The sequence below is a fragment of the Callithrix jacchus genome, chromosome 1, assembly GCF_049354715.1.
Source record: "Callithrix jacchus isolate 240 chromosome 1, calJac240_pri, whole genome shotgun sequence".
Lineage (NCBI taxonomy): Eukaryota > Metazoa > Chordata > Mammalia > Primates > Cebidae > Callithrix > Callithrix jacchus.
The window spans coordinates 10379224-10391434 of record NC_133502.1 but is presented as its reverse complement, the minus strand read 5'-3'; the positions used below and the strand labels follow the sequence as shown (position 1 = coordinate 10391434).

Sequence of the window (12211 nt, the reverse complement as noted above, 5' to 3'; positions counted from 1 at the left end):
TGCTTGTATTCAAGATATATTAAATTGTGGCCATACCATCCATGCCACCCTGAATGCATGCAAGAACAGACGACACTGTCCGACCTGGGAAGGTTAGCAGGTTTGGTTAGTACTTGGATGGGAGACCGCCTGGGAATACCAGGTGCTGTAGGTTTAAAACAAAATGTAGCCATAATGTTACAAGACACAAAGTGAACAGCTCAAAAATCAAAAGTCATATCGAGGGAAAATATGGAAAACTAAGCCAACAGTCATTCTGATCTCAACTTTTCAAAGCAAAATAGATTTTAAGAAAAAGAACACTGTTCCAAGAAGGACACTGTTGAACACACTCCGGTCAATGTTCTGATTTCTATAAGCTTTTCTTACATAGCTGTCTAATAGAGCAAAATCTGGTCCTGGTAATCTACATTCCTGAGGCAAAGTGGGCAACTCAATTCTAGCATTTCAGCCATTAACTTTCAATTTCTTACAACTCTAATAACTACTGGATGTACTTGTTGGCAAACCTGTTAGCTTTTCAAATATATTACACATCATACCTAGTAACTATGAGGATTCATTTGTCACAATCTGGCAAAAGAAACTGGTGCTAAATTTTGTGTTTCTGGGTAGATCTAGGGAAAGTGAGCTAAAGTGTCACTTCCAGCACACCGTTCCACAAACGTGGAGCCAACGGGTGAATACTAACGAAAATGAAATGAGACATATCTGAAAAGTGGCTGCTGTACTTATGAGCTAATCGCACCTCAAAGCATAACATTGTTTTTTAAAAAATAACAGAAGCAATAAAATCCTATTATGGATTAATCTTGTGCCAAATTTTGTTTTTTAATCAAATCTATTTTGAGCTAAAGAAAATACAAAAATGCAAATGAGGGCCCTGATCCTCCAGATCTTGTGAACATGTAAGGGCTGATACACTTCAAAGATTTTTTTTTTTAACTCGTAAATTTAAATCATTATATGACACTGCAAAACATACTTATTTGTAAACCTTTTAATTTTGTATTCCACGTAAAGTTTCAGCCTCATAGAATTCTTTAGGAGAGAGAGTTTTAAAAATCCTAAAATTAGGTGTTTGCTAAATACATACTGATCTAATTTACTTTCTCAACAATGTACTATCCTCCTAAAGTGCGAATGAGAATTCAGTTGTTTCACAAGGCGAGCAAAACTAAACGACAACAGCAAAACCATGTTTGAAAAGACTCGGTGCCATCAAATATGCAGCCCCATCCTCTTCAGATAACACACACCACTTGAACACAGAGGGTGAGCGAGTTCATGGACTGGTTGTTTGTGCAATATTCCCCGGTGTGCTTTCTCCATCTGGGATGAAATATGCATTAGTAGACTTAAACAAACTCTTCAGAACATTTTTATCTTAAAGTGAGAAAATGCTATTCAAACACGCTGCTAATGAAGCCATCCACCATCTTGTTTGATGTTGTTCTTGTAGTTAAAGAGAGTCTCAAAGGCTTCAGGCAGTGCCTCTTCTCAGCTGGCAACTGTTTTAACCTCAGTGGGGCAATTGTGTAGCTGGAACACAGGCTTTTCCTTTAAAATGCCAACCCACGTGCTATAAATGTAAATATGGCAACATTCACCAACATCAACTGTGTAGTATCAGGCATCACATAAACTATGTTTACTGCATGAAGGCTACACTCTGCAGAAGTACATAATAACATGTCATTATAAAGATACTTTTTCTTAAAATTCAAAGCATAAGAAAGAATGTGGTTTTGTTTCTGTCCTGAAGCTGGAGAATCCAGAAGTATTGGAGAATAAATGTATACTGTTGGTAAAATAGGTCGAAGAAGCATTTTGTACATATACCTTACACAGGAATACCTCATACTACCTAGAAGCAAATATATAATGTGAAATAATTTTACATTATTCAAGACGCGTGTGTATATGTGTGTCACATACACAAAACTGTAAGTGAAGTGAAAGCATATAAGATGGATCTTTTACATTAAGATTGTAATGATGCAAAGGTATTTTAAAATGCTCTTGTCATTCACGTGATTACTACTTTTGTTCCGTGGGGTGACTACAGTGATCAGGAAGATCATTTTGTAGGATTTGGGCTGACACAAAATGTGTGCCAGAGCCCACGGGTACTATGTAGAAAGTCACCAAATACAGCATTCTCCACCAAATGACACAGACATTTCAAACAAAATTAATTTGAAGACAAAATTCAATATTTAACCCCAATGAAATTGCCCTTCTTTATGTACTTTCTGTTTTAATTTATGATGCACTCTCTGTGGTAGGCAGAATTCTAAGATGCCCCAGGGACCCACATTCTTGAGCGTGAGCAGGACCATGAATGTGATGAGAGCCTTCCAGTGATTCCCCACGTGGCAAAAGTGAAGGGATTGTGCAGATGTAATTCCAGTCCCTCTGCAGCTGGCCTTGAGTTAATCAAAAGAGAGAAAAGCCTGGGTGGGCCTGATCTAATCAGGCGAGTCCTTTAAAGAGGGTCTAGAGAGGACCTGTGAGGCAAGAAATTAGGAGCAGCCTCTAGACGCTAGGAGTGGCTGTAGCTGACAGCCAGTAAGAGAACAGGGACTGAATTCTGCTAACGACCACATGGGCTTTTGCTTGGGAGGACATTATGGGCTGCAGAAAAGAACACAGCCACTCTGACACCTTTGTTGAAGCTTTATAAGACTCTGGGCAGAGGACCCAGCTCACTTGAGCCCAGGAGTTCCAGAGCAGCCTGGGCAGCATAGTGAGACCTCATCTCTACAAAAAAATTTTTTTAATGAGGTGGGAAGATTGCTTGCCCCCCGGGAGGTCGAGGCTGTAGTGAGCCATGATTGTGCCACAGCACTTTCGCCTGGGAAACAGAGCCAGACCCTGCCTCAAAAATAAATAAATAAATAAGTAAATAAAAAATAGGCCAGGCGTGGCTCATGCCTGTAATCTCAGCACTTTGGGAGGCTGAGGCAGGTGGATGGCTTGAGCCCAGGAGTTTGAGACCGGCCTGGCCAATATGGTGAGACCCTGTATCTACCAAAAATACAAAAATTAGCCAGGTACGGTGCAGGTACCTGAAGTTCCAGCTACACCAGAGGCTGAAGCACAAGGATCACTTGAACCTGAACCCAGGAGGAAGAGGCTGCAGTGAGCCCAGTTTGCAGCATGGCACTCCAGCCTGGGCGACAGAGTGAAACCCTACCTTAAAAATAAATACATGAATACAATTTGTATTCCTTAGTCTGATATTCAAAAGGCTTTTTGATCTGGCCACCTTGCTAGCCTCTCTGGAACTCTCCAACTTGTACCCTGCCCTCTATCCTTACCAAACAACATGTATTTCCCCAAATGTGCTCATTCAAACCTCTGCTTTGCATGGTCATTTAATTTGCTTAGAATGTCCTACCTTCTTCTGGTAAACTTCCTGGCTCATTCTTCAAGATTCCAGTATCTTCACCTTGAATTTCATCGCCACGAAGCCCTCCCTTTCCACCATCAAAACCCCAGAGATGCTTTCTCCAGTCTTTCCACTGAACTGTGTGCAGAACTCCTCTGGTATTTACTCTCTGTAATGCCATTATCTGATTCCATGTCTATCCATTATCTGTAAGAGATTTCTGAGGACAGAGCCTCCATCCCCTTTCTCATTCCTTTGTATGTTCACCTCTAACACACCCCTTGGGACATAGCAGGCAGTGAGTAAAACTTCACCAATGAAAGAAGATACAGTAGGAACTCAATAACATGATCAAATGTTATTTATGAAGCTTTCACAAATGCCTGGCATTATATAATGTGCTATGTAAAGTTTAAAAGGTACAATGAATTGAGATCATAAATTAATATTGCCTATAAAGACAAACTATGAAAACACTACAAGCAGGAAGGAAATTAAAACAAACTTAGACTAATAGCAGGAATACCATTACATTTGTGCTATGAATAAATGAGTACACTGCAAAGAAAGAAAGAAAGTGAATTTGGGTGTGGAATAGAAATCCAGAATTGAATAAGAAGTGGAGAACTTCACTACAGAGGGGAAAGGCTACTATCATGGAAACCTGCCCTTACTCCCCTTTGCTATCCTGTAAAACTCACCTAGTGCCTACCACATGCCAGAGGGAGGGACCGATAAAGCAGGTCCATTCCAGTCTAGTGGAACGTTCAGTGAAGATGCATTTCTGTGATGCTGCCTTCCCAGAGGCTGCTTGCCTTTACAAATCTTAGGAAATGATTTAGCATTGTTTAACAATGAAAAATGGAAAATCCACATATCTAGGAATTCGTTAAATAAGCCGAGGTATGTTCACACAGTGGAATAGTGTTCAGGCATTTTAACTGGTGTTAAAAATTAATATATGCTGAACATGATGAAGTAATATTATAGTATTATCCCATTTAATATGTGCATGATATTTACATTACACTTAACCTTAAGGGGAAAAATCTGCAATATACACAAATTTATTAACAGTGATGTCTAGCTGGTAGAAGCAGGTTTTTCTGGGGTTTTTTTGGCTTGGAATATTCTTTGCTTGATTATACTTTCTAATTTTTCCCTATTAAATTCCTCCAATTTTCCTGCGTATTTAGTTTTGCAATGGAGTATGAGAATAAAGGAATTTTCAATTAACACAAAAAAATACTTCTTTCTTCTTTTGAGACAGGGTCTCTGTCACCCAGAGTGGAGTGCAGTGGTGTGATTATGGCTCATTGCAGCTCATGGGCTCAGGGGACCCTCCCACTTTAGTCTCCCAAGTAGCTGAGACTAATTTTTGTATTTTTTATGTTTTTGTATAGTTTGTACTTGCCCAGCTAATTTTTTTTTTTTTTTTGTAGAGATGAGATCTCACTATATTGCCCAGGATTGCTTAAGCCCAGGAGTTTTTGAGACCAGCCTGGTCTTCCTTCCTGCATGTAGCCATTAGGAAGTCATTGTTCCTATTGGCAAACTTATCTAGGTGGATTAGTGGTCATCTTTCAACAAATATTTATTGAGTGCCTATTCCGTGTTAGGCTTCCTGCTAAGTTTTTTTTTTTTTATTTTTTTTTATTTTTTATTTTTTATTGGATTATAGGTTTTGGGGTACATGAGCAGAGCATGCAAGACAGTTGTGTAGGTACACACATGGCAGTGTGCTTTCTTTTCTTCTCCCCTTCACCCACATTTGGCTTTTCTCCCCAGGCTATCCCTCCCCACCTCCCCCTCCCACTGGCCCTCCCCTTTTCCCCCCAATAGACCCCAGTGTTTAGTACTCCCCTTTCTGTGTCCATGTGTTCTCATTTTTCATCACCCACCTATGAGTGAGAATATGCGGTGTTTCATTTTCTGTTCTTGTGTCAGTTTGCTGAGGATGATGTTCTCCAGATTCATCCATGTCCCGTTTGCGAATTCAACACGGGCTCCAATCCTGGGTTGTTCTCACAGCGCCATCTTGAGTCCCCCTCCCTGCTAAGTTTTGAGAACAGACTAGTTATACACTTCTTGCCCTCAAGGAGCTCAAAGTGTAGAGAAGAGGAAAAAAATGGAAAATGGAAGTACAGTATGGCAAGGCAAGAACCACAGGAGCATAAAGGAGGGGTATCTAACCCACCTGGGGGACCGCAGCCAGAGAGGCTTCCCAGAGGAGCTCATACCTAAGTTGAACCCTGAAGATCAAAAGCCAGAGGATTCTTATTAATCTTTTTTTTAAAAAATTAACAAACACTTTCCTTCTTTCAATAATTGATGAGAGCCAAAATGAATGAGGATGTGGACTGACTTAAGGTTTTCCTTTCATGGATTCCATTAATTCATACCCTCTGATGTCCTGTGGTCCCCAACTCAGGGCTGAGAGAGGCTCTCAGTGGCCAGTTATCCTTTTCTCTGCTTCCAGGCAGCATCACCAGCATCGGACTACGGCAGCTGACTTTCAGCAGGGGAGAGCATGCCCAGTCTCTGAGTTCTTTCTTAAAATCTAACTTAAATTGCTTTTACCATAGTTTTGAATTATTGCATATAATTCTCTTATCTGTGAAATATAAAAGAGCTATGTCTCGCACATCCTATACTTCCCCTTCATTTGCTTTTAAAAAAAAATAGTCTTGCTGTGTTGCTCGGGCTGGGGAGTACAGCAGGGTGATATCATAGCTCACAGCAGCTCAAACTCCTGGGGGCTCAAGCGATCCTCCCATCTCTGCCTCCTGAGTAGCTGGAATACAGGCGCTTACCACCATTACACACACACACACACACACACACACACACACACACACACACATATGTATTTGTAGAGATGGAGTCTCACTATGTTGCCAGTCTGGTCTCAAACTCTTGGGCTCAAGTGATCCTCCCACCCCAGCCTTCCAAATTGCTGGATTACAGGTGTGAGCCACCTCGCCCAGCCTCATTTACATTTTTGTTTTTAAGAAGTCCCCTCAGCCTGTTCTTCAATCTTTATAACTGTCTGTCATTTAACATTTCGTCATAGGATCTACTTCACATTGTTTTAGCTAATGTTCTTTTACTCTCTTCAGTAGTCTTCTCAAAATATTAAAATCCAAAGTAATCTAACATTCCAATGGGTTTAGCTAGACTAAGTAAAACAAAATAATACATTTCCAGTTCTTCTATGTAATGCTTCCATTACATTTAATGTATTCAGTAGAGTAAAATCTACTCTATAACTTAGTGACCAGATTTTAAGTACAATATGAATTTTGCTTGTATGCTTTGTGCCTAGTTAATTAAGCCCCCATCAGATGTGGAACAACTTTATTTGTTAGCTCCCTTCACAGCTCTGATTAAAATGGCATCTTTAAAAAACATTTTTGGGTAAAATTTACATAGAATAAAATGCATGCATCTTAAGGGTAAATTTTGGTGAATTTTGATAAATGTATACATCCATGTAACCAACATCAAATCAGAATAAGAATATTTCCAACACCCCAGAAAGTGATCTTGTGTCCCCTTCTAATCAGCTCTCACTGTTCTTATTTCTCTCACCATAGATCAGTTTTGCCTGTTGTGGTCCTGATTCTGCCTCTGTGTGACCACATGGTCCTCAGCAAATTTTTATCTCTGGAGGCTTTAGATTACTGGTCAGTAAAATAAGGGGATTATTTTAATAGAATCTCCAAGACTCCTTTTCAGATCTAAGATTTTAAGAATTGCCACTCTGCTCTGATCAAACTAGTCAAATGTTGAGGATAACATGTTTCACATTCCGTTGCTGCACTCTAGCATTTAGGGAAGATCCTAGGGCTGTCAAAGTACTCTTCTATGCACTTTTAAAAAAATGACCAGAAAATAAAAAATAAAAATAGGCCGGATGTGGTGGCTCAAGCCTGTAATCCCAGTAATTTGGGAGGCCGAGGTGGGCGGATCACCTGAGGTCAGGAGTTTGAGGCCAACTTCACCAACATGGTGACCCTGTCTCTATTAAAAATACAAAATTAGCCAAGTGTGGTGCTACCTGCATGTAATTCCAGCTACTTGGGAGGCTGAGGCAGGAGAATCGCTTCAACCTGGGAGGTGGAGGTTGCAGTGAGCCAAGATCGCACCATTGCACTCCAGCCTGGGCAACAAGAGTGAAAGTTCTTTCATAACTTATCAATATACGAGTAAAACATGATCTCTGTCAGAGTATTTGGAAAATGAAAAAAAGGACAAATAAGAAAATGTAAATTCCACCACCCTGAGATAATCACCAAGATTTGGTTGTATTTTTTTCAGTGCAAAAGTGGAATTGGAGAATATTGGCATATATGAAGTTTTCATCCTTTTTTTTAACTTAATGCTTATTTTATCATGACAAATTGCACATCAATATTCTTCAAAAATGTCTTTGCAGGGTGGATTGGAACAATTTGGAAAAAGAAAATGTTGGATCCCTACCTGACCCTTTACACAGTGGTTCTCGAATCTGGTTGCACATCTCAAGTCTCCTGCAGAAATTCAGAAACAATACATTGGCCACACCCCACCCTCTGAGATTCTCGATGAATCAGTCTGGGATGGAATCTAGGCACAAATATTTTTTTTTTCTCATTTGATTCTAATGCATAGCCTGGATGAGAACTAGTCTTTTATATCAAAATAAATTCTAAATAGATTAAAGATTTATTGTAAAAACTCAAAGACATGGCATTAGAGTATATACCAGTGAGATGGAATCTTGGATACTGAAGAACACCAAACGCGGGAACCCCAGAGGAAAATATACACATACTTGATGACATAAAAACTTTAAATTTCTGTATGCCAAAACAAGTATATAAAAAACCGAAAAGCAAAGCACAAAGCAGGAAAAATATTTTCAATATGCATTGTAGCCACAGTTCTTAGAAAGCAAAAAAAAATGGAGAGCTAACAGAAAAGGCCAAGCATAGGCAAATAACCCAGAAAAGAAGTCATTATTTATATGGAGATAAAAAGCATTTCCTTTTCAAATAAAAAATAAGCTGATCTTCACTTCAGAATATATTCCTCCTTTTCTGACTCCTCCGCTGACACCACCTCCACCCCTACCACTTACAACCCAGGGGCTGTATAGCAGTGTTTACATTCCTGCCCTGAAGCTCCTTAAAAAAAATCCAACTCAAAGCAGATATATTAAAACTAAAACATGAATATATAAAGAGGAAAGTCACACTGGACACATAAAGATCTCATAAAACCAGATGCAAAGGAACATAGCATCATGTTATTACTGCCTCAGTTCAGCTCTGCACAGGCTCAACTTGCAATAAAAGGAAGTCTTTTCAATCAGCTCTGGTGACTTTATTCTTATTAGAATGCATACTCATTATTTTCTGATTACTCCTCTACATAAAACATATCATTTTGTACCTTGGTTTCCACACCCCTGGTATGGTATTTATATTTTATCTCTAAAGATTGTAATAAATCACTTCAAACACAATAACCCATTTAAGAATGGATCTCATAGGCAAAAAGGTGCACCTTTAGTGATGTGATTGCAATCATCAGATGCTCCAGTTCTCTTCAAGCATGTATTAGTGTGTACACAAACGATGCAGCAGTGTCGAAGAGGCTATTGCAGGCTGAGTGAGTCAGCTCAACTCAGTGTATACGTCCTAGTTTCAGGATGTATCCACAGGAACCCTTTGAAATGTTTTGTTTTATTAATTTGGCTCCTTTCTAGTTTTCACTAGAGCCAACACTTTCAAGATAATGCAGTTTAGACATGTCACAGCTGTTGAAACTCAGCAAAGCTTGAGCTGACAGTGGTGTATCATCAAGAATCAGAAACACCAAAACAACGTTATGATAAAGAGGAGAAGTATGAAAAATACAGAGAAGACAAGGGGCAGAAAATATTGCCTTACCGACTTAAAGCAGAGCCCCGGAGGAAAACATCTGGTCTGGAGCAAAGGGTGGTTCTTTTAGTACACTGAAGAGGTCTCACTGGATAGAGTGAGGAGAGCTGGGGTCTGAGAGAGGGCTTCCTGGAAGCTGAAGAGCAGGCAGTGAAATGTTGCTCTCTAAAAGGGAATTTATATTTTAAAATGTGAATGACCTATGACCTTGAAATCTACACAGAAGCCATAATCTGCAATTTTTGCTATGTGCTTAAAACCTGACCTTACTATGCCAGGAACATTTTCCATCTTGAATTCTCAGGTTAACTTTATGAACCACTCTACATTCTTTGAAGAACAATCAAAGATAGAATTCACAGGGATTTAAAAGAATTGTTAGTTAGGAAACATTAAAATTTAACAACTATCAGGTATCATTTATTTCCGCAAAAGCTGTTGTCTTTACAAAATGAAATGAAACATAGTCTAGTAATTTGATGAGGAAAATAAGTTAGAGCAATTTGTGGTGTACCAAGAAAGAAAGGACTTTGCACTTAAACAATCCGTCTCTTACCTTCCCCCAGCCCCTTTGCCAAAAAAAAGCCTTTTACAAACACTGACTTCTGAGTAAGTCTTAAAAACTAATCTTCTGAAAGATCTATAAGGCTCACAGGCTAGCCAAGAGATTTAAAAGTTTATTTTGTGTGGGAGTAAGTTGGAATGCAGTCATGTGTGAATTAGATAGAATCTTGAACATATCCCAAACACACCTACTTTCTGTTCTAACCACATATGTACGATTATTTAAAACAAACATTTCATCTCATGGACATTTAAATATTATTTCCACGAACAGACAGATTAGGAAGAACCTCAGGCTCACTGAAAATTTTACATACAACCTTTAGGTCTATAAATAATGAGCATTGCACTGAGTGGCGACAAGCACCATACATAGTTTTTACAACAAGCCCATGAGTGTTTAATATTAGAACTTATCTCTCATATCTGGCCACTTCTCACTCTATCTTATAGGACTCTTTTCCTGTACTAAAAGAATCACTGTTTGCTCTGAACCAGATTACAGATGAGATCATTGTTGAAAAATGGCAGAGCCAGGATTTGAATTCAGGTCTGTCTTGCCACAGAGGCCATGCTCTTCTCCAGTATATCGTAATACCTTCTAATTGTGAAAGATTTCAACATGTTTTATACCTAACCAGCCATATTCTAAAGCACCTAGTGGAAATAAATCTGAAATATAATTGATGTATAAAGCAAACATTCAAATAGTACAACTGGCCGAGCGTTGTGGCTCACACCTGTAATCCCAGCACTTCGGGAGGCCAAGGCAGGTGGATCAGTTAAGGTTGGGAGTTCGAGATTAGTCTTACTAGACGGTGAAACCCCGTCTCTACTAAAAATACAAAAATTAGCTGGGCATGGTGGTGGGAGCCTGTAATCCCAGCTACTTAGGAAGTTGAAGCAGAATTGCTTGAACCCAGGAAGCGGAGGTTGCAGTCAGCTGAGATGGCACCACTGCACTCCAGCCTGGGCAACAGAGCAAGACTATGTCTCAAAAAAAAAAAAAAAAAAAAAAGAAACAAACAAATAGTACAACTGATTTTAAATAGACTTTTCAGAGCAAACAGATATGACTTGAGAATAAACTCTAGCAGTATGAAGAATGAGTGTTCTATTTGTTTCTCATTCTTCATACTGCTAGAGTTTATATCCTATTAAGTATTCAGATTTTTAAATTTCATCAATTTGTGATAAAACTTTCCAAAATGCATTGAATGATGGTTCAACATCAGAAAATCTCTTACTACTGCTCACCATATGCAAAAGAGAAAAATTATATCATCATATTTTTGGATGATAAAAAGGCATTAAACAATATCCAACATTCATTTAAAAAATTATCTTAAAAATTTTTTTAAAAACATGATACAGTAAAACTGACTTCTTTGATGTACAATACTTTGAATTTTAACACACATATAGACTGAGATAACACCTACACAGTCAAGATACAGAACAGTTTCACCACCTCCCTCAAAACTCCTTGGTGTTATCCCTTTGTAATCAATACCCTGCCCTCACCTGTAACTCCTGGCAATCACCGATCTTTTCCCCATTACTGTGGCTTTGTCTCTGTCAGAATGCCATCTAAATTGAATCATAAAATAAAATGTAACTTTTTAAGACTTGCTTCTTTTGACCAACATAAGGCCTTTGGTTCTCATACAGGTTGTATGAATCAATAGTTTCCTTTTATTATTAATATTATTCCTTTGTAGGGATAGATCATACTTTATCAATTTAGATCATACTTTATCAATTAGGACATCTGGGTTATTAACAGCTTTTGATAATTATGAATAGAGCTGCTATAAACACTATGTACAGGTTTTTGTATGAACCATTTATTTCTCTAGAGTTAATACTGAGGAGTGGAATTGATGGGCCATATGGTAATTTGTTAACTTTATAAGAAACTGCAAAACTGTTGTTCAGAATGGCTCTCCTATTTTCCATTCCCACAAGCAATATAGGAGAGTTCCAGTTGCTCCATATCCTTGCCAGGACTTGGTAATTTCCATATTTTTATTTTAGCTATTTTAATAGATGTCTAGTGGTATCTCTCCATCTTCTTAATTTGCATTTCCCTAATGACTAATTATATTGAACATCTTCTCATGTGTTAATTTGCCAACTCCATATTTATTGTCTTTGGTGAAATGTCTGTTTATTATTTTGGCTCATCTTTTAATTGGGTTGTCTCCTCACTGTAGAGTTTTAAGAGTTCTTTATACATGCTTTATATAAATTCTTTATCAAGCTTTATCACGTTTACAAATATTCTCCCAGACTATCACCTATCTATTCATTCTCTTGACAGTGT

The 12211-nt window shown here is 38.5% G+C and overlaps 1 long non-coding RNA gene across 1 annotated transcript; it reads right to left on the bottom strand.

The window, feature by feature from the left end:
• Positions 1-988: 988 nt before the first annotated feature.
• Positions 989-11018, bottom strand: LOC144581775 (uncharacterized). Its single transcript, XR_013533013.1, has 2 exons — positions 9331-11018; positions 989-7926 (listed from the first exon to the last, which is right to left on the bottom strand). It is a non-coding gene; the product is annotated as an uncharacterized LOC144581775 (long non-coding RNA).
• Between the last annotated feature and the right edge of the window lie 1193 nt (positions 11019-12211).